The sequence below is a fragment of the Triticum urartu genome, chromosome 5A (assembly GCF_056163025.1).
Source record: "Triticum urartu cultivar PI428250 chromosome 5A, HENAU_Tu73, whole genome shotgun sequence".
NCBI classification, from domain to species: domain Eukaryota; kingdom Viridiplantae; phylum Streptophyta; class Magnoliopsida; order Poales; family Poaceae; genus Triticum; species Triticum urartu.
In genome coordinates, this window is record NC_141877.1 from 458,819,163 (window position 1) to 458,843,153 (window position 23,991).

A 23,991-nucleotide genomic window follows, 5' to 3' on the forward strand; every position below is an offset into this window, starting at 1 on the left:
CCGGTGGGCCCCCGGGACCCTTCCGGTGGTCCTGGTACAATACCGATGACCCCGAAACTTGTCCCGATGGCCGAAACAGCACTTCCTATATATAATTCTTTACCTCAGGACCATTTAGAAACTCCTCGTGACGCCCGGGATCTCATTCGGGACTCCGAACAACATTTGGGTTACTGCATATACATATCCCTACAACCCTAGCGTCACCGAACCTTAAGTGTGTAGACCCTACGGGTTCGGGAGACAGGCAGACATGACCGAGACGACTCTCCGGTCAATAACCAACAGGGGGATCTGGATACCCATGTTGGCTCCCACATGCTCCACGATGATCTCATCGGATGAACCACGATGTCGAGGATTCAATCAACCCTGTATGCAATTCCCTTTGTCAATCGATATGTTACTTGCCCGAGATTCGATCGTTGGTATCCCAATACCTCGTTCAATCTCGTTACTGGCAAGTCACTTTACTCGTACCGTAATGCATGATCCCGTGACCAGACACTTGGTCACTTTGAGCTCATAATGATGATGCATTACCGAGTGGGCCCAGTGATACCTCTCCGTTATACGGAGTGACAAATCCCAGTCTTGATCCTTGTCAACCCAACAGACACTTTCGAAGATACCTGTAGTGCACCTTTATAGTCACCCAGTTACGTTGTGACGTTTGGTACACCCAAAGCACTCCTACGGTATCCGGGAGTTACACGATCTCATGGTCAAAGGAAAAGATACTTGACATTGGAAAAGCTCTAGCAAACGAACTACACAATCTTGTGCTATGCTTAGAATTGGGTCTTGTCCATCACATCATTCTCCTAATGATGTGATCCCGTTATCAATGACATCCAATGTCCATAGCCAGGAAACCATGACTATCTGTTGATCAACGAGCTAGTCGACTAGAGGCTTACTAGGGACATATTATGGTCTATGTATTCACATGTGTATTACGATTTCCGGATAATACAGTTATAGCATGAATAAAGACAATTATCATGAACAAAGAAATATAATAATAATACTTTTATTATTGCCTCTAGGGCATATTTCCAACAAGTTTTTCTGTGTTCTAAATGCACCATTCAAAGCCACATCTCAATTTTCAACCCTTTCTGACTTCATTTGTTATTTTTCATGCATTTACTGATTTTTTCCAGCTATAAGACCCTGAAATTGAAAAGCACTACAAATGAACTCTGAAAAGGTTGAAAGTTGGCATGGTATCATCATTTCACACATATAGCATGTGCAAGAATGTAGAGAGGGTTATGGCAAAAACTGGATGCACTTCGTGTACAAAACGGACAATCTCTTTCGAAGTATGAGGGTTTCATACGGAAACTCGTCTGTTACAAAGGGATTTCATTTTTTTTAACTTGTTTGAACTCCATAGTTTTTCTTTGTTCAAAATGCACCATTCAAAGCCACATCATCAATTTAGTACATATATCTCCCATGAATAGATAAGTGACCAAATTAATAGAAGTTCATCATCACATTAAAAACAAAGTGCATACATAGTTCTCATTGAACAACATATAGCTCTCCAGAGCATCTAGTTAAACCATACATTGAAACTATATAAAACCTTCCAATGCAACAACAAATGCAATCATAATCACAACCAAGGTAAAAATTGGTCCAACGACATAATGATACCAAGCCTCGGTATGAATGGCATATTTTCTAATCTTTCTAATCTTCAACCGCATTGCATCCATCTTGATCTTGTGATCATCGACGACATCCGCAACATGCAACTCCAATATCATCTTCTCCTCCTCAATTTTTTTATTTTTTCCTTCAAGTAATTGTTTTCTTCTTCAACTAAATTTAACCTCTCGACAATAGGGTTGGTTGGAATTTCTGGTTCAACTACCTCCTACATAAATAAAATCTATGTCAACTTGATGGGCATAATTGTCATAAACAATAAATGAACCAAATAGTTATAAAAGATAATATATACCACATTCGAATCATAGCCAGGACGAGGGCTGACGGGGGCGGATACCAAAACCATCGCACTATATAATAACAAGCAATAATAAAAGTAAGAAAATTAGACAAGTATCTATCTAAAGTAATAATTTTTTTTCTTTCAGAAGAAGATAAGAACAAGAGGCTCACCACGGTGGTGCAGGCAAGGAGATCGGCGCGGGCGATCGACGGCGGTGAAGACGGGGACGGGACATGACAAACCGCTAAACCTAGACAAATCTCGGGGAAAATGGAGCTTGGAGATCGAGCTTCGAGAGGAGAAAGCTTAACTAGCGTGGCTCGGGCATTTCATCGAACACCTCATGTGCATAGGAGGTGAGCTAGAGCACCCAAATGCCCTCTCCTCACCGGCCAGAAAAAACAGAGCACTGTGGAGTGCTCTGCTGCGGCGACGGGGTATATATAGGCAACTCATTTGTCCCGGTTCGTGGCTGAAACCGGGACTAAAGCCCAGCCTTCTGTCCCGGTTCGAGCCAAGAACCGGGACCAACGTTTGTGGGCCAGGAGCGAGGCCCATTGGTCCCGGTTCGTGCCAAGAACCGGGACAAATGGGCCCAGACGAACCGGGACCAATGCCCACGAGGCCCCGGCCAACCCCCTGGGCTCACAAACCAGGACTAATGGGTTGGCCAGGCCCGAACGAAAGCCTCCTTTTCTACTAGTGTCAGGGGCCTTTTGGATGCTATTCGCCCTAGTACAAATAACAAAACCACATTAGTAAAACCTTAAGACATGCATATTTTTTAACGGTTGTTATAATACCTCTTTCTTTTGGTTTACGATATGTTGTGACCACAACATTTGGTTAGAGCAACACTTGCCACAGACTCCATGCTGCCTATTTGTGGAAATGCAATGGCTAAACATTACATGCATCATGAATTGGTAAGATGACTAACTTACTAACAAGTGGCACAGGGTAGTATTGTTACTTCGTGTGCATTAGTAGAATGTGGATCAGAACAAGAAAAAAGATATTGGGAATATAGTGTAATTGGGCATATTTTAGGCACAAGAACAACTAATAATGCTTTTAGCATGTTCAATTGGACATCATAAGTGCACTTCCCATTGTAATACCAATGGAGTGAATAAAAAGAATAAACGACTAATATAATGTACTCCAGTCATGTATGCCAACTCCCAGGTCATCATTTTTCACATACCAAATCTAACCTTCATGCAAAAAAATATATATCTCATTTTAGAGTTTGCAAAGAGATAAAAAAATGTTTTACCAACTAAAGATATGAATAGAGATCACATCTCTTTGACTATTTCACACTCTAATGGCTACAATTGGAAAATATGATAAAAGGGAAGAACCATAATACACATACAATTAACAGAGCATACCCTGGATCCTGGAGCTGTAGAAGATGGCCAGATCCTTTGTGTTGTGGCGTCAATGTCCCTCGGAACTATAGTGTTATCGTGCTGCATTCACGTGCTCGCTGGCAGCAATGGAAGCTCCACTCGGGATGACCTTTTCAAAGAATAGGAGAGAGAGAGAGAGAGAAGGTCGGGCAGCCTAGGGGAGCGGGGGAGAGAGGCAGCGAGGGGAATTGCTAACCCTAGCTCGCGATCTAAATTGCCCTGGCACGTTCAGGCAGGAGACGAAGACGAGAGGGCAAGGAAAGAAACAATGTCAGGACTGTTTGCGCAAATGGATGATTTCTGACGACCAATATGTAAATTGTACCAGCAATCAATCTGTATATAGAATTTGGTCCCCCTAAATGCCCATCTGGCGGCTCATATTTCATTGGTGCATCCATAACATTAGATGGCTCAGAATGCAGTTATGGCATGGCCAACGGACTGCCCCAAACCTGCCGCCCCATTGTCCACTTAGGCTCGGATGCCATGCTCGACAAAGAGTGTGGTCGCCCTGCAAGTCCATGAGACAAACCGAAGAGAGAGAAAGGAGAGAGGAAAAGCAGAGGGAAAGGAAATGAGAGATAGGTACATCCTCTATTTGATGACCTCAGCATATTGGCTCCACAATGATGGCCTCATGCCTTAGCGTTGGATGAGAGAAAATTAACCAGTAGCCTCACGTCCTTGAATTTAGTTGGATGGGCCAAGGCAGCACTAGCCGTGGTCCCCATTGTACATGCCCTTATGCGCTCAATGAGCTAGCTTGACCTCTTTTTCTTCCTCTAATTTTTTAGCCAATGTACTCCGTCCCTTCACCCTGCCATGTAGGGACCATGCCCACCCTCTCCTTCGGACCTCCAAACTTTTTCAAACGGATCCTTCTCCCGGAAGCCTCGAATCCACACTCCAGACCAGTCTCACCACACTCCAGTCCACGGGAGAAGGGCGACGCGCCGGCGGCGGCGGAGTCGCGGAGAGGGTGCGGGCGATCGCCGTGGAGGGGAATGGCGGGGAAGGGGGTGAGGTGGCTCCACCACTACTCCTCGGTGCACAGCATCCTGATCGTCGGCGACGGCGACTTCTCCTTCTCGCTGTCCCTCGCCGCTGCGTTTGGCTCCGGCTACAACCTTGTCGCGACATCCCTCGATTCCTTCGGTTGGATTCTTCCCACTCCCTCTTGCCGCGGGACTAAAAGTTGCAGTTTAGCACTGCAGATTCGGTGCAGAGTACCCTGATGTAGTGGCTGGAACCCTAGATGGGCTCTAGGATTCTAGGAATGCCGCGTGTTTATTTGTGGATTCTAGGAGGTTCTTTTGAAAAGGGTTGTTAGAGTATTTGATGTCTTCTGTTACTTAAGGAATGCTTCACTGCGCATTTCAATGGTTAGTTGTGGTCCTTGCAAAATTAGTAACTTAGTGCATGGCCTGGTTAGTTGGTTCAGTTTTAGTATTAGTATATACACCAGAACATAATTGATTGTGCCACGGATCTGTGTGACCTCGTTGAAATTAATTATGAAGTAAAATGACACAAGTGCTATGATAAATTGATTCTCATGGACAGACACGCGCAGTGAGCAAACACTGCTTTTTTGTTGTAATTTTTCTTCCTTTGCATAATTGGATTATTGGAACGGAGCATTTGCAGTTGGATAACTTCCATGTGTTCATATGAGCACTGTTACACTGTTGAACGAGCCTAGGTTTTGTTAATGAGTTTTATCTATTGACATCGATCCTTTGTTCTTGGGTCAACGGTTCAGAGTAACCTGTTGTCCAATATACCATATAATAAAAATGTGGCAAATAAACTCTATCCCTGGTTACTCAGCCACTAAAAGCAATTGTTTTGGACCCCAAGAAATATTTCTGGAAACATGAATTGGGAATAAACCAGTAAGAACATTAGCATCAGCAAAACATTATCAGGCTATTCCACAAAAATATCCTGATTTAATTTCATGTAAGCGCCACTTCTTTGATCTGTTATACTGAACCTGTTATCTTTCAATAGTTGTTCAGTTCTTATTTGCATCATTCGTAATTACTCCCTGAGTTACCAATAAGCAGTGTATGTTATGCCCTGTATGCATCAACCTGCCCTTGCTTACCTGAGTTACCAATAAGTTCAGAGGGGTAATGTCGTTTGTGATTCTCTGATCATTTTTTATACTATTAATCTATTTTATCGAAATTTCGTGTTGACAATTCTGTTGGGCAGAGGCTCTGATTGGGAAATATAGCGAAGCAGAAGCAAATGTAAGAGAATTGAAGAGAATGGGGCCCAAAGTTTTGCATGGTATCAATGCAAAAAGCATGCAGCGCCACTCTTATCTGGTGATGAGACGGTTTCATCGGATTGTCTTTAACTTTCCTCATGCTGGGTTCGTAGGAAAGGAGTACGAGCTGCATATGGTCAAGTATGTGTATTCCCTTTCTATGTTTAGATTTATGCATCGTTGTTAATATTTGGTCAATCGTTGGATAACTTAAATTGAAGTTATTTTTCATGCGGACTTATTGCATCGCCTATTTCTTAATGATTTTAGTCAGTATCCCCCGTAACACATATCTCTTTAGGAGTTATCCTCCTGTGTGACTTGTTAGAAAACTTGTTTGCCGGTGGAAGTGGTACTGGAAAGATTCTATAAATGCTGTTTCCTTTTCTGCTTTGATTTTAGTCAGTACCCACAGTTTGTAAACTGGAGTCTGAGCTCTCCTATGTCATGTCACAGTTTGATGTTTTTAAAGCATGTAGCTCTTTATGCTTCCATATGAACTAAATCATTTGGTTAAGTAGTATGTTCTCCATGTAAATGCAAAGGTTGTGTCTCTCTGTATCTACTACCCCTATAAAAGCACGAGAGGCGGAGATCCATCAAATCTTCACCGTATGCACCCTTCGATTCAACGTCTTAGATTCTTTTCATGTTTAGCACCAAGCCACTAAACACATCTTAGCGCTAAACACTCAAAAAAACGCTAAACACATCGCCACACCACACGTCCGTTCCCACGACCCTCGCCACGCCGCTCCGCGCCTCCCCAACCGCCCCGCCTCTGCCGCCTCCACGCCGCTCGCGCAGCCTCGCCCCCGCGCCTCCCCAACCGCCCCGCCTCCGCCGCAGGTCGCCACCAGAGCCGCCCCGCCCCACGCCCTTCGCCGAGCCGCCGGAGCTCGCGCCGAAGCCGCCCGTAGCTGGAGCCGCCGCAGGTCGCGTTAGAGCCGCCGCGGGTCGCCAGCAGCAGTCGTCACGGCCGCCACCAAGGAACAGCGCCCTCCTCCACAAAACTGCGGGCGTGCGCTGCCGCCGGGGCTCCGCGACGACGACGGCGACGAACAAGGTCCGCCAGGGAGGCGAGGCCCTGCTGGCCGCCAAGCCGCCACCACCAGGGCAACGGGCCGCCGAGGAGCTCAGCCGGGCGGCCGCCACCCAGGGGACAATCCAGACGCGTGCCGTCGGGAGACATGGCCCGCTCGCCCGTCGCTCTGCGGCGAGAGGACAAGTTCGACGGTGAGGCAGGGTAGAGGAACTAAGACAACGAGGAGGAGGAGGAGGAGGAGGGGGAGGGGAGGTTTGCTGGGGGGGACACGGTCCGGTGACGCCATGCCCAAGCTAACCGATGGCTTCGACCTCGGCAACCAGGGTCGGTGCATCACTGCCGCCTCCAAGCGCATCGTCACCATCGTCGGGTGCTCCACACATTCAGTTTTCTCCTAGCTAGCAGTTCATACTTGAAATGCATTATACAAATTCATCTTGCAAATTTGTGCAGAATGATGACGCGAACAATTGTCCATTGGGGTGCATAATCAGAGAGTGTTCAGCAGCAGGCAAGATCACGAGTGGTTGCTTCTCTGCCCGGTCGACATGTAAATATGTAATTAACCACACTACAAATTACTTGCAAACTTGCAGTGTTCATAAGTGATTCCCCTCTTCTTTGATTACTTCTTTCAGGCCTGTGTAGGTGCTCAAGAGCACAAATTTCAGCAGTTGGATCGCTGTATGTCACTGACTACATATATTTCCAATCCCAACAAGCACTTCATTCATTTGTAGTTCAAGCATGATTTCAATTGATGCTAGAAATATTCATTTTGAATAAAATAAATGACGTGTGTTTCCATTCGATTGTAGGTTGATGATGACCAGATAAGGCAGATCATTCCATCGATTCTCCGCGCCTGCCCCTCCATACACGACCCCCGCGCCTCCCAGGCCTATCCCCTTCCCTGCAGATTCTGCAGCCTTCGACCCCATGGACGCCACACATCCGTTGCAAGCAATCTTCTACTTCCCCGTCGGCGGCCTGCCTCACAGTCTCTTCGAACTTCCTTCCCCGTCTGCGGCCTACCTCACAATCTCTTCGACACTTCCCTCCCGCCTACCTCACAATCTCTTCAACACTAACCTCCCTGTCCTCCTGCATCCCTGGCTTGGCCCACTCCTTGCATTGCCACCGACGACCCCGCGGACGCAGCACATGCCGTTGTTGATAATCAGGCTTCACAATAAGGAGAATAGGGTATTGATGGAATTATTTTATTTTTCAAGTTTCGTTTTTGCCTTCTTGTTTTTTCTGATATTCAGTAGCCTTATAGTAGCTATTTGTGAGTGAGTTCGCCTACATCGCTAATGTTAATTGTTGCTTTGGCAGGTTAATTAGTTGCTACTGGAAGTGGACAGATTGTCTACGCAGAGCGCTTAGAGAAAAGAGTGAGTGGTTCCATTTTATGTAGAGGGAATGTTCGCAATGCATCTTAAATTTTGGAGAGAAATGAACCCATAAAGAATTCAGCATTGTGTGTTTGTTAACGTATCCCGACAGTATAAATGAACCCATGAAGAATGTTCAGATTTCTTTCCATGGTCAGTAGTAGATTTGTTCGCAAACCAATTGTATTACAGGTTAACTTGTCTATAATATCGCTTCATATTTGTGTGTTTTAAGGTGAATTTACTACAGATCGTGGTATCTATAGGAGGTCAATGTCCATGAATTGCATTGCTGCTAGCTGCAGTCATCAAGTAATCCTATCAAGATTGCTTTGATGTTGTGGTCCGACTAAGCATCAAACATTTGTATGCACATATAGCGACTGTAACATCCGGGGTGTCAAGCTACAGTAAACTCCTGTTAATGGTGCCATGTCATCATAATTAAATTTTGCTAATCATCACTTTGTCCCAAACCGACCTCAAATTCACATTTAAAAGACAAGTCAAAATATTGTTTCTCCAAACTATAATACTAAAATGTTCGCATTTTAGTATAAATCCCCATGATCTTTGTCTTGTTAAAACCAACATCATTTGGCTCTCCCTTTAATCCCTAGGAAAATATAAAGTGGCCCAATGGCATATTAATTGGCTTATTGAATTTCCAAAAATGCTTGAACAATTCTGTTGGCTCTAAAACTTTTTATGCGACACCACAATGTTGTTCTCAAATTGTGTGCCAAATTTCAAGTTTGACTAAATTCATTTTATCACTCAAATAAATACAAATAGTGGCTAACTGAATTACAAAAAAGGGAAAATAGAAAATGGATGACCACAGTACTTTTGGCCCAGCCCACACTCCCACTTACCCCCTTCCTCTCGCTACAGTACAGGAGGCAGGGCGTGGCGGCCATCCACCACCTCCCCGGCGACCTACAAGTACCCCTCCCTCCTTGGTCGAACCCTAACCTCTCCTCCCTCCCCCTCGCGCCGTAGCCCTTACCCTCGCAGACGCCTGAGCCCTCGGCACCATGGTCTCCGACGTCCACGTGCCTACCGAGCACCCCGCGCCCAGCCACCTCTTCTGCGAGCTTCGTCGACGTTCACTCCTTCGACTACATCCACCAATTGGAACCGGGAGCCCCTGCATCGACGGGATCGACGCCTTCTTCTTCCTCGGGCACCACCGTCGATCCGCCGCCTCTGCTGCTCCTAAGCCATCGCCGAGCCACCCTTGTGCTCCCCGGTGAGCACCACGTCGATTCCCTCTATTTCCCCTTTGATTTGTTGTCGTTTGCCGTCGTTCCCGAGCCCGGTCGTCCTCTTCCATGGCTGTGTTCGAGCCTCAGTGTACGTGCACGCGCCTCTGCGTGCTCCTGCCGGTGGCCGCGCCCTGGCTGCAACCCGGCGCACCTGCGCCGCTGCTCCCCTGCACCGACCCGCGCCTGCCGCCACGCTGTTATCTGCTGCTGCTCCTGCTGAAACTTTGCCGCTGCTGTCGCTGTTTTTCTACAGCCCGGCCGCCCCGCGTGCGACTGCTGACGCCTCGCCAGCGCGCCCGCCCGCGCCACCTGCCTGCCTTCGCCGCGTCCAGACTGCCATGCCCCGCCGCCGCCAGGGCACGCGCTCGCCGTTGCTGCTTTCCGCCCGTTCGCACCGCCCGCCGCCCGTACCGCTTGTCGCGCGCACGCGTTCCGGCCGCCCCCTCCGCCGCCTGCAGCTTGCCACGCCAGCTTCCGGCCGCCGCCGCCCCGCGCCTCGGGCCCCTGCCGCCCCCCTCCGGCCGCCGGCCCTCCCGCTCGCACGGCCTACTGGCCATGGCCGCCACGCGCCTCTGTGCCGCGCGCGAGCCCAGCCGCTGGAGCACGGGTGTGACCCCTGCCAGGTGGGGCCGACCCATTTAATTAGTGGCTAATCCCCCTTTTCACTAACCCTCTCTGCCTAATTACTTTTAGTGCTAAATGTGCCACTAACTAGTCACTGACCCGTGGGCCATGTCCCTGTAGTTTTGGTATTAGTCTAAATTAAGTTCTGTGTCAATGACGTGTGGGTCCACTTCACTATTCCAACAGATAAGGTTTGGTTAACCCGCTGACAATGACATGTGGGCCCATCTCACTGTTCACTGTTGACTCAGTCAATAGCTGACTTTGCTGCTGGCTGTACGTAGCCCCACCTGTAATAGGTTCTGGCTAGGGTAGCCCTTGGTGAGAAAAGTAATTTAGGTGTTTAATATTTCAAAATTAATAATAATCCAGAAATTTCAGAAAATCATTAAATCTTTAGAAATTCATAGAAAATAAACCATAGCTCGGATCAAAAAACTTTGTACATGAAAGTTGCTCAGAACGACGAGACGAACCCGGATACGCAGCCCGTTCATCCGCCACACATCCCTAACATATCAAACTCGCAACTTTCCCCCTCCGGCTCCTCTACCCGAAAACGCGGAACCCCGGGGATACTTTCCCGGATGTTTCTCCCCTTCGCCGGCATCACCTATCCCTGCGTTAGGTCACCCCTAGCACAACGTATTGCCGCGTCTTGCTTTGTGTTACATTTGGTTGCTCTGTTATTTATTTTGTTCCCCCTCCGTTACTTCTTTCCGGTAGACTACGAGACTGACGCTGCTGCTGGTACCCCGATCGACTACGGTGTTGACGACCCCTCCTTGTCTGAGCAACCAGGCAAGCCCCCCCTTTGATCACCAGATATCGCCTACTCTTTTCTCTATACGGCTTGAATTAGAGTAGTGTAGCATGTTACTGCTTTCCGTTATTCCTATCCTGATGCATAGCCTGTCCTTGCTACTACTGTTGTTACCATTACCTGCTATCCTACTGCTTAGTATAGGATGCTAGTGTTCCATCAGTGGCCCTACACTCTTGTCCGTCTGCCATGCTATACTACTGGGCCGTGATCACTTCGGGAGGTGATCACGGGCATATACGATATACTTTACACAGTTACATTACCTGTGATACTGTTCGGAGATGGGGGCTGAAGGGGCAGGTGGCTCCATCCCGGTAGAGGTGGGCCTGGGTTCCCGACGGCCCCCGACTGTTACTTTGAGGCGGAACGACAGGGCAGGTTGAGACCACCTAGGAGAGAGGTGGGCCTGGCCCTGGTCGGTGTTCGCGGATACTTAACACATTAAACGAGATCTTGGTATTTGATCTGAGTCTGGCCATTTGGTCTATACGCACTAACCATCTACGCGGGAGTAGTTATGGGTATCCCGGTGTCGTGGTATCAGCCGAAGCCTTCGTGACGTCAGCGACTGAGTGGCGCGCGCCGGATTGGACTGGAACGCCACTAGGCTAGGTCTATTTCCGGCCGCGTACGCAACGTGCAGGTGTGCTAAGGGCGATGGGCCCAGACCCCCGTGCGCATAGGTTTAGACCGGCGTGCTGACCTCTCTGTTGTGCCTAGGTGGGGCTGCGACGTGTTGATCTTCCGAGGCCGGGCATGACCCAGGAAAGTATGTCCGGCCAAATGGGATCGAGCGTGTTGGGGAATGTGGTGCATCCCTGCAGGGAAGTTAATCTATTCGAATAGCCGTGATCTTCGGTAACAGGACGACTTGGAGTTGTACCTTGACCTTATGACAACTAGAACCGGATACTTAATAAAACACACCTTTCCAAGTGCCAGATACAACCGGTGATCGCTCTCTCACAGGGCGACGAGGGGAGGATCATCGGTTAGGATTATGCTATGCAATGCTACTTGGAGGACTTCAGTCTATTCTTTTCTACATGCTGCAAGATGGAGGCTGCCAGAAGCGTAGTCTTCGAAAGGACTAGCTATCCCCCCCTTATCCCGGCTTTCTGCAGTTCAGTCCACATATAATAGCCTTATTCCAGTTGATACCAATGCATACATATGTAGTGTAGCTCCTTGCTTGCGAGTACTTTGGATGAGTACTCACGGTTGCTTTCTCCTTCCCTTTCCTCTATCCTTTCTACCTGGTTGTCGCAACCAGATGTTGGAGCCCAGGAGCCAGACGCCACCTTCGACGACGACTCCTACTACACCGGAGGTGCCTACTACTACGTGATGCCCGCTGGCGACGACCAGGAGTAGTTAGGAGGATCCCAGGTAGGAGGCCTGCGCCTCTTTCGATCTGTATCCCAGTTTGTGCTAGCCTTCTTAAGGCAAACTTGTTTAACTTATGTCTGTACTCAGATATTGTTGCTTCCGCTGACTCGTCTATGATCGAGCTCTTGTATTCGAGCCTTCGAGGCTCCTGGCTTGTAATATGATGCTTGTATGACTTATTTTATTTGTAGAGTTGTGTTGTGATATCTTTCCGTGAGTCCCTGATCTTGATCGTACACGTTTGCGTGTATGATTAGTGTACGATTGAATCGGGGGCGTCACAGCGACAAAGTGTGCAATGGAGGTTCATGAAAGCATATTATGTATATTTTGTAGTATATGATCCTGGAGCCCTTTCAGGCTATAGGTTGTGTCCAAGAGCCTTTTTGGAAGAAAGCTTCATCTACCACACTGATGCTGAGATTGCTGGTAACCTGCATGTGACCTCTTGTCCTGGTAATATGATGTTTCCTCTATTTATTTTATATAATCAACCGCAGCTATTTCTGAAATTATTGGTCGACGACACCCTTTTTGGTATATCTTTTGTTTTCAAAACTCCTCCATACTGGGCGCAAAACGTTTGCTACTCTTAGTGTTGGTTTAAGTTGATGGGTTTCACATTGGATAGTGACACTGACAATTTCTGCGAATGTGATGTATCAACATTCTCACAGAATGCAACTGGTTGCAGAAAAGCATTACCGTGTTACTAGGTGAAATAATTAAGTCTTACTTGGGCAAACTTTCTAAAATATTGTTATGGGTTGCACTAATGAGAAAGCTCGATTAGAGATTAAGCTCTACAATAACAGCACTCCTTTTTAAGGTATGCATATGTAGCTCAAGCATAGTAAGACATGGTTCTTGTTGTTTCTCATTGCCTTACTACGTTCCATATTATTCATTGAGCTACATTGTAAATTCACTCTTGAACAAATTCTTTGAATTAATAAATCACCTCATGGTCATAGATAGCATGCTGGAAGAAACCCAACCTAATGTGCAAACCGCTAACATTGCATTAAATAGGCATGGGATTGAAACAATATTATGAAAAGTTGGGAATCCATTTTTCAGATAGCTTTGTGTAGTTTGTGTTACTTTTTGTGACAAGCTACTTTCTCCTTAAACAATTAATTTGATTTCTTGAACATTTATATATTTTCAAAATGCAAAAAACATTACCGGAGATGATTGAAGACTAACAATTGAAGATTTACTTCATTTAGGCACCCTGATTTAACCCATGTATGCCTTTATTTTTTTCGGGGGAAGCATATGTATGCCTGAACGAGGAGATTTGTAAAGTTAAGTTCTTTCTTGTGTAGAAGGTATTGGACCGATATATGCTTCTCCTCTTGTATTTACTTCTTGCTTGGCCACTTGAACTGATGTATGGCTGATGTTTTCTAGCCAACTTATAATCTCAGTTGCAGGTATTTCTAAGTTTGGATATTTTTTTGTTTCCATTTATAATTCCCAGACATCCATTTATTTTGCAATGTTGCACAAAAACTATATTTTGTGTAACTATTAGTAATCAAAATAATTGTTGTTCAAACAGTATTTTGTGATGAGTAATTTTATTTAAACTCCAACAATTCCATGTCACCAGTGATGGAAATAGATCTTGCAACTCCAACAACAGAGACCTAATTAAGTACAGTTTTCCATATTTATTTTTTTCCAAATGTTGAATTGACCTCACAACCTTAATGTAGTACTAGATTTATAGATTTCTTCATATTATGTATTTGTCGACTGTGTGAGGTGGATTTTCACTTGGCGATGTTGGAGCAGGGTGCATTGCTAGAAAAGAAGAGAGAGGTCGGGGCGACCAGACGAGATATGATGGGAGGAGAATGACACGGGAAGATCTAGGTGACTTTGGATGCAGTGTTTGAGAGGTACACAGCCCCCGGAATTCGCATTAGATTTAGATGGTCTCTTTGATAAGTTGTGGGTATGAGTAACAATGAACTGAGTGTCACTTACGAACGTATATGATGTATTGTTATTTTTACTGGATATGGTGTAACAACTCACATGCATGAACACTAATTTTATTAGTCGAGATGTGATCTGCGTATTCAAAATTTGGATTTAATGAAACATGCATTGCACGTGTATGTTTACTAGTTGATAGAAGAAATTGATTTGCCCAGAGACTTCTAACTTAAATTAAGCCTTGTTCGGAATCGCGCTGCACCACAACTCCGCTCCCGGAGCGGGTGGAGCTGCAGCCTTCAGTTGAAAATCACGGAGCTGCAGTTTCTCCGCTCCGCAGATTCCGAGAGTGGGTGGGTTGCCGAACAGGGCCTTAGTCTCCGTGTTCTTCGAGTGGATCTCTTAATTGTTGCAAAAGTGACTTCTAGTCTCTCTTCTCATATTAAACATGCCTCTTCCCACGGGGTTCCACAGCTGCATGAAACCGCAAAGCAAGATGAGAAGCCAGACTTGTGGCACCACCATTCAAACCTGGAGCTCTAGTAGTGTACCAGGAGGCCATGAGCTGAAGATGAGCACCCTTCAGACTCGATAATGGCTATTTGTTCTTCATGAACGTTTCTCTTCTGTGCAAAAAGGAAGAGAAGAGGTAAGTGAACCATACCAGCAGAATACTGTAATGCACATTTTACCATGATTTTTGTAAGTGCATGTTTATAGCATGGCTCACATGCATGTTTTTCCCTATATTCTTGGGGACCCTCTTTTTTGGGTCTGGTGGCCGCCCATGGCTGGTGGTTTCCTATTTAGAGTTAACCCAAAAAAAAACCCTTCCTAAAAGCTAAGGGCATCTCCAGCCGTTGCGCCCCCCCCCCCCCCCCCCCCGGACGCATAAAAATCGCCCCCTGGGGGCGAGCCGGCAATACAATCGGCGCTGGGGGCGGTTTTGCGCCTAGTCTCGCCCCCAGGCGCCGAAATTGGCCCACTTTGCAGCCCAATTTCGGCGAATAAAGGGCCCATATGGGCGAGAATAGGCCCATATTCGACGTGGTTTCGCCGTGTCTCGGCGTTCAATTATCAACACAATTATTTCTTATCACATATTTCATCACAGAAAAATCAAATACTTCAACAAAATAGTACAACAACAAATAGTTCAATACAAATTATATAGTTCAACAAATAAAAACTCGTATTTCATCACACGGCGTCCCCCTTGAGCCTCCATAGGTGCTCAATCAGATCTTTCTGCAGTTGATGATGCACCTGTGGGTCTCGGATCTCCTGACGCATACTGAGATAGGCAGTCCAAGTTGCCGGTAGATGGTGATCAACTTCGGCTAGAGGACCCTGCCTGTAGTATGGTTCAGTGTCAAACACTGGGTTTTCTTGCTCGCTCTCGATGATCATGTTGTGCAAGATGACACAGCAAGTCATAATCTCCCACATTTGATCTTTGGACCAGGTCTGAGCGGGGTACCGAACAACAGCGAATCGAGATTGGAGCACACCAAATGCCCGCTCGACATCCTTCCTGCAAGCCTCCTGAACTTTCGCAAACCAGTCGTTCTTGCCTCCTGCCGCAGGGTTTGAGATCGTCTTCACAAATGTTAACCATCTCGGATAGATGCCATCTGCTAGGTAGTACCCCTTGTTGTATTGGTGCCCATTGATCTCGAAGTTCACCGGAGGAGAATGGCCCTCAACGAGCTTGGCAAAAACAGGAGAGCACTGCAGCACGTTGATGTCATTGTGAGTTCCTGACATACAAGGAGTGCCAAATCCAGAGATCCTGTGTGGCTACCGCCTCAAGCACCACACTGCAACCGCCTTTGGCGCCTTTGTACATCCCCTGCCAACCAAATGGGCAATTCTTTCATTTCCAATGCATGCAGTCGATGCTTCCAAGCATCCCAGGAAATCCTTTTGCTGCATTCTGGGCTAGGATCCGAGCAGTGTCTTCCGCATTGGGTGTTCTCAAGTATTGTGGCCCAAACACTGCCACACTGCCCGACAGAACTTGTAGAAACACTCTATGCTGGTGGACTCGGCCATGCGCCCATAGTCGTTGAGTGAATCACTGGGAGCTCCATATGCAAGCATCCTCATCGCTGTCGTGCACTTCTGGATGGAGGTGAATCCAAGAGCGCCAGTGCAATCCATCTTGCACTTGAAGTAGTTGTCAAACTCCCAGATGGAATTCACAATCCTGAGGAAGAGCTTTCGGCTCATTCGATAACGGCGCCGAAATGTTTTCTCGCCATGAAGTGGAGCATCGGCGAAGTAGTCGGAGTAGAGCATGCAGTAGCCTTCGAGACGATGCCGGTTCTTTGCTTTCACCCGCCCCGACGCCGAGCCACCTCGTCGTGGCTTTTCATTGCTCGCCAGCAGCTGGGCGAGGGCGGCGAGCACCATGAGATGCTCTTCTTCCTGGACGTCGGCCGCGGCTTCCTCCTCTAGCAGCGCGGCGAGCTCTTCCTCGTCATCCGAGTCCATCGCCGAGTCAGGCAAAACGCCGAACACCTTGCGCTCGGTGGGCGTGTACCCGCTGCTAATTAAACTGCGCCTCCGCGGCCGGAAACGGCGGCCGGAAACGCCCAGCTGCTGTGGAAGGGGCTGCCGCGGCGAAGCGCTGCTATTTTCCGGCGAGGAATGGCTATCTAGCAGAGTAGGGCGGCCGCCGTCGCCGGGATATAGCTAGTGGTGGCGGAGGGCGCGGGGGGTGCGAGGCGAGTCGGGGGAAGAAAACCTTGACTTTTCCCCTGTCGGTGTGGGCCAGGCGTGCTTTTCCCTAGCGCCGGAGCCCCCAACTGCTCCCCAGCGCGCCGGGTTCAGCCTGTGACCGCCGGGCGGAAAAAAGGTCCGAATCGGCGATTTTCGGCGTCCTGGGGGCGCGACTGGGCCGTTTTTTCGGCGCCGGCGCCAAAAAAGTGGCCGGGGGGGGGGGGGGGGGCTGTTGGGGGCGCGGCTGGAGATGCCCTAATGCTTCAATAATTGACCTTTTGTATCGCCATCTTGACCTTTTTGGTTCTGATCTTAGCTTGTTAAATTGTGATTCAAATTCTAGTACCGTATTGGACTAGACGTAGTACATATGGTGTGGGTTTTTTGCGTTGGTACTGACGTGTACGAGTACAACTCGTTTACTTGTCCTACAAGGACTCCTATCTGTTGCCCCTCATATATACCTCATGTAGTCGCACCTCAGACGGCCTGTCGTCTCGTGCTTGTAATACTCCTCCTCATAGTGATTGCGCCTTCGTGCGTCCGTGGTTTTCTTCCGCAAGGGTTTCCGCGTAAAAATCTGTGTGCAGTGTTTTTTTTATCTCGTTATTATCTAACAAGTGGTATACAGAGCCAAGTTACAAATACGAGATTTGAGATCGAGAGATTAGGGTTGCGTGCGCCGCCGCCCGCGCGTGACCAGGCGATCCGAAGTCGGATCGATTTCGCCGAGACCGACAGGAAGTCGATTCCGTCTGCAAGCCGCCTCCGCGATCCTTAAAAATTGCAGGTTCCACCGATCCGTGTGATTGGTTTTTTGCTCCGCTCGCGTACCCTGGCGCTCTCTGTTGCATCAAGTCCCGAGGATTCGGCGGCAAGCGATCTAACCAGCCATCGGTTCCTCGTGTGGAGACCCAAGCCACGTTCATCTACCAAGCCGTGTGGAGTACTAGTTTGAGTACTGTTCACGTGAAGCCACCGAGTCCAGATTCGTTTTCTTTAATCCTCTCTGATCAAGAGCTTTCTTTAATCCTCTCTGATCAAGAGCTAGTACTAGATAGCCCGCTACTGGTACTATTTGTCACGTGAAGCTACAGTCTGGATTTTCAATTGCTACATCCACTGCCAGGTGCTATTTATCCTACTATCCGTTTGATCTGCATTAATTAAATTCTGTAAAGAATTTTTCTACCGGCTTGTATTACTTTGTGTATACAGTTTTATCGACTCATGGCACCCATGAAGTACGATCTTCCGCTGTTGGACCATGACACAAGGTTTACCCTATGGCAAGTCAAGATGTGGGCGTTGTTGGCACATTCCGACTATGATGAAGCACTGGATAGTTTTGGGAAGCAAAGGATTCAGGACTGATGAGGAGAAAAAAATTGATTGTAAGGCTTTGTCACAAATTCAATTCCATTTGCATAATAATATTTTGCAGGAAGTTTTGAGCGAGAAAACTGCCGCCGCTCTATGGTTAAAGCTGGAAGGGATTTACATGACTAAAGATCTCACCAGCAGGATGCATCTGAAGCAAAAATTATTCCTGCACAGGTTACCCGAGGGAGGTAATGTTTTGAATCATATTTCAGAATTTAAAGAGATCATATCTGATTTAGCTGCAATGGAGGTTAAGTATGAAGAGGAAGATACTGCTTTAATGTTACTTTGTTCACTGTCAAGTTTTTATACCAATTTTAGAGACACCATATTATACAGTCGTGATACTCTCACGCTTAATGAAGTTTATGAAGCTTTGAACTCTAAAAAGAAGATGAAATTAATGATGCCTCATGATGGTTCAAGTTCATCCCAAGCAGAAGGATTATCTGTTCGTGGCAGGACAAAGGAGAAGAACTCCAATAATGAAAACAGAGGCAAAAGTAAAAACGGCTACAGGGGCCGGTCACAATCTAGAGACAAGAAATATTGCAGATATTGCAAGAGAGACGGGCATGACATCTCAGAGTGTTTCAAGTTGCAGAATAAAGAAAAGAGGAAAGGTAACAAACCAGGTGAAAATTCTGCTAACGTTGCTCGTGATGATAGTTTCGATGATGCTCTTGTCGTTATTGCTGGATGTGCTGAGACCAATGATGAGTGGGTACTTGATACTGCATGTACTTTTCATATGTGTCCACATAGAGATTGGTTTAATACTTTCGATTCCACTACTTCTACTGGTTCCGTTTTGGGTTTTGATAATTCACCATGCAAGATTGAAGGCATAGGTTCTATTCGAATCAAGATGTTTGATGGCATAATCAGAACTTTGACAGATGTTCGGTATATTTCGAAGATGAAGAGAAATCTTATCTCTGTTAGTGCCCTTGATGCAAAGAGGTACAAGTATTTAGGTGGAGATAGTGTTTTGAAGGTCACCAAAGGCTCCCTTGTTGTGATGAAAGGTGACTTAAGTTCGACCAATGGTCTTTATTACCTTTGAGGTTCTACCGTTTCAGGTAACGCTACTCCAGTTGTTTCAAATAATTCTGATTGTGATGCTGCTAACCTTTGGCATATGCGTCTTGGATATATGAGTGAACTTGGTTTGGCAGAGTTAAATAAGAGAGGTCTTCTTGATGGATATGAACCTGGTGAAATTTTGTGAGCATTGTATCTTCGGCAAACACAAGAGGGTGAAGTTCAACACTCCGACTTATACAACTGAAGGTATTCTTGATTATGTGCATTCTGATTTATGGGGACCATCTCGCAGAAAGTCACTAGGTGGTGCTAGTTACATGCTGACTATTATTGATGATTATTCGAGAAAAGTTTGGCCTTATTTCTTGAAGCATAAATATGAAGCATTCTCAGCATTTAAGGAGTGGAAGATTAAGATTGAAAGGCAGACTGAAAAGAAGGTAAAAATACTTCGCACTGATAATGGTATGGAATTCTGTTCTAAACAATTTAAGAATTATTGCAAGTCTTAAGGCATTGTCAGACATTACACCGTTCCTTATACTCCTCAACAAAACGGTGTTGCTGAGCGTATGAACAGGACCATTATTTCCAGAGCCCGTTGCATGTTGTCCAATGCAGGTTTGCATAGGCGTTTTTGGGCTGAGGCCGCTTCCACTGCTTGTTATCTCATTAACCGTTCACCATCTATTGCTCTTAATAAGAAAACTCCAATTGAGGTATGGTCTGGTTCACCTGCTGATTATTCACAGTTGAGAGTTTTTGGTTGCACTGCTTATGCTCATGTTGATAATGGAAAGTTGGAGCCTAGGGCTGTTAAGTGCATCTTTCTTGGTTATAAGTCTGGTGTTAAAGGTTTTAAATTATGGAATCCTGAAACCCAGAAGGTTGTTATTAGAAGAAATGTTATCTTCAATGAATCTGCTATGTTACATGATGTTTCATCTACTAATGTTCCTGTTGAGAGTGAACATCAGCCTATTGTTCAGGAGCCTACTGTTCAGGTGGAGCATGTTATTGACTCAGGTGATACATCTGGTAATGAAATTGTTGATGCACATGATGAACCCGTCGTTAATGATGATCATGTCACTCCCCCTCCAAATCAGCCTATTGTTCCACCCAGTTGGAATCTTGCACGTGACAGAGTTAGACGGGGTATTAATAAACCGGACAGGTTAATTGAAGAGTGCAATATTGTTTCTTTTGCTTTATCTGTTGCAGAAGAAATTGAAGGTAATTCTGAGCCTTCTTCATATTCCGAGGCTATTATTTCTAGTGATAGTAATAAGTGGATGACCGCTATGCATGATGAGATGGAATCACTTGAAAAGAATGGCACTTGGGATTTAGTAAGATTACCTAGAGAGAAGAAACCTATTCGTTGCAAGTGGGTTTTCAAGAGGAAAGAAGGTGTTTCTCCTAATGATGAGACAAGATATAAAGCAAGGTTAGTTGCTAAAGGTTACAGTCAGATTCCAGGTATTGACTATAACGAAGTCTTTTCTCCTGTTGTGAAGCATAGCTCTATTCGCACTTTACTCAGTATTGTTGCCATGCATGATCTTGAGCTTGAACAATTGGATGTTAAAACTGCATTTTTACATGGAGAATTAGAAGAGGATATTTATATGGAATAGCCTGAAGGTTTTGTTATTCCTGGAAAAGAAAAGCTTGTCTGTAAGTTAAAGAAATCTCTTTATGGATTGAAGCAATCCCCTAGACAGTGGTACAAGAGATTTGACACCTTTATGCTCTCTCAAGGTTTCAAAAGGTCTAATTATGATAGTTGTGTTTATTTGAAAACTGTCAAAGGTTCAACTATTTATTTGCTCCTTTATGTTGATGATATGCTTATTGCTGCAAAGAGTATGTCACAGATTAATGAACTAAAGAAGCAATTGAGTAATGAATTTGAGATGAAGGATTTGGGTGCAGCAAAGAAAATACTTGGCATGGAAATATCCAGAGATAGACCGTCTGGAAAAGTATATATAAGTCAGAAGGGATATATTGATAAAGTTCTTTATCGTTTTAATGTGCATAATGCCAAGCGAGTAAGTACTCCGTTAGCTGCACACTTCAAATTATCATCAGTTTTATGTCCTAAGTCAGATGCAGATATTGAGTACATGTATAGAGTTCCCTATTCGAGTGCAGTTGGTTCACTTATGTATGCCATGGTTTGTTCTCGTCCGGATTTATCATATGCATTGAGTGTTGTCAGTAGATACATGGCTAATCCTGAAAAAGAAGATTGGAGAGCAGTTCAGTGGATTTTCAGATACCTGCGAGATACTTCTAATGCTTATTTACAGTTTGGGAAAACTAGAGATGGACTTGTTGGTTTTGTTGATTCTGATTTTGCTGGTGATTTGGATAAGAGAAAATCACTCACAGGTTATGTTTTCACCATTGGTGGTTGTGCTGTGAGTTGGAGAGCAACTTTGCAGTCTATTGTGGCTTGTTCCACTACTGATGCCGAGTATATGGCTATTTCTGAGGCATGCAAAGAAGCTATCTGGTTGAGAGGTTTGTACACTGAGCTTTGTGGAGACTCATCTTGCCCTACCGTATTTAGTGACAGTCAAAGTGCTATATATCTTACAAAGAATCCAATGTATCATGAGAGGACAAAGCACATTGATGTCAGATTTCATTATATTCGAGATGTTGTTGCTGAAGGTGATTTGAAGGTATGAAAGATAAGTACTCATGATAATCCAGCTGATATGATGACAAAGCCAGTTCCGACCAATAAGTTTGAGCTTTGCTCAGGCTTAGTTGGTATTTCTCACTAGTCCTATGGACTTTGACGCACAAAGTGTTTAAGCTGATTTGGATGGAGTTATTCACTTTCTTCGACTACTGGAGGGAATTTGGCTCAAGGTGGAGATTGTTAAATTATGATCCAAATTCTAGTACCGTATTGGACTAGACGTAGTACATACGGTGTGGGCCTTTTGCGTTGGTACCGACGCGTACGAGTACAACTCGTTTACTTGTCCTACAAGGACTCCTATGTGTTGCCCCTCATATATACCCCATGTAGTCGCATCTCAGACGGCCTGTCGTCTCGTGCTTGTAATACTCCTCCTCATAGTGATTGCGCCTTCGTGCGTCCGTGGTTTTCTCCCGCAAGGGTTTCCACGTAAAAATCTGTGTGCTCTCGTGTCTCTTTTATCTCGTTATTATCTAACATAGCTTGCATAGGGAGCTGGTGAAGGGGTTCTTTCAGGGCCGGCCCTGGGGAGGGGCAGGGGGGGCAGCCGCCCCGGGCCCCCAAAATCGAGGGGCCCCCTCCCAGGGTACGCAGGTTTGTGATAGGCCATAGCAGCAGTACGTACGTTTTCCTACGCATGTTTTGCTGTTTCCTTTTTTTATGGAGAAACTTTTGCTGTTTCCTTGGATCAGACATCAGGCCCCGTAGAGCAGCGGGATATACTTGGCCTGGCCCTGCACACGGACGGCCTGACGATCGTTCCCTAAAACCCTCCCAGCGTAGAACGTTGTCTGTTCCCCAATCGCCGCAAAGCCATCGCCGACAGATCCCAAAGGGCAGCGACGGAGGAGGAGCACGCCCTACCAGTAGGCTTGCCTTCAGGTTCTGGTAAGGATCGTTTGGCATCCTTTTGATCGAATCCTGTAGGGTTATATGGATTTTGAGATTTATACTTTTCCTTACCCCCGACTGAAAAACCTGTAGTCACTATGAGGATCTTCGCTTTGCATCCCAAAAATAGGAGCCATGGTACTGTTGTTTGATTACAAAAATTAGGAGCATGGGATGAGTCTATTGAAGTGGGATTAACCACTAAGTTGTGTCGAACTCGTTTGCTTAACTGGATAATCAATTCTTTCATTCTGTTACGATGCTGCAAAGGCATTATCTGAAAGGCATTCATATGATTCTTTTCCATAGAAAAAATCATCTTAGATCTTGAGGATCAAAGTGGTCATGATGTTTTTGGATCTGCATGCAAGTAATATAGTGAATTTATTGAATTTCCTATTCAATGATTTTCTCATCTAGTTAATGAAATTTGACTCACGGGCCTCATTATATGTACCAGATGGTTTTAATGCTTCATCAAAAAGCAAAAAAAAAAAAATCAAGAAAAACATGAATAAGGAGGCACAGGATGCGTTGAAGCTTGCCAAGGTATGCATTGCTGCCTTATTTGATTGTTTTTGTCATACTGTAAGAAGCATATGCATCCTTAAGATAGATATATACATATTCACGTAAACCAATGTAAATGTCCCAAATGAGATTCATAGTAAGGGTCCCATGTTCTAGCTCCGCTTCGGGCCCCCGAAATCTCCGGACCGGCCCTAGGTTCTTTGGCAATGCACGAGAGCTGCTTCAGCCTAAGGGTGAAATCCACATCAGCCACAAGACATGATATCCTTACGACGCGTGGGATATTGAGCAGCTCGCCTCGGAATCTTCTCTAGTCATGATTGACGTAGTTAGTTTCGAGAAACAAGACTACCCCGGCTATAACCAGAAGAGAGGAGACGGTCCAAAGTCCAACAGACCTTTCCGTCTTGGTGACTGCAGCACATACAAGTTCATCGCGAAACGTAATGACGTTGAAGAAGAATGCCAATGCTACTGCTACATTTGCCAAGATATGAATATGTCCCGCCGTACTTTGACTACATGA

At 45.9% G+C, this 23,991-nt stretch overlaps 1 long non-coding RNA gene and 1 pseudogene across 1 annotated transcript; both read left to right on the plus strand.

Annotated features, from left to right (window-relative positions):
- The first annotated feature begins 4,230 nt into the window (after positions 1–4,230).
- On the plus strand, positions 4,231–23,991 carry LOC125507125 (heavy metal-associated isoprenylated plant protein 41-like; annotated as a pseudogene).
- On the plus strand, positions 5,819–8,344 carry LOC125509727 (uncharacterized). Its single transcript, XR_007284194.2, has 5 exons — positions 5,819–7,083; positions 7,167–7,271; positions 7,352–7,397; positions 7,532–7,919; positions 8,052–8,344. It is a non-coding gene; the product is annotated as an uncharacterized LOC125509727 (long non-coding RNA).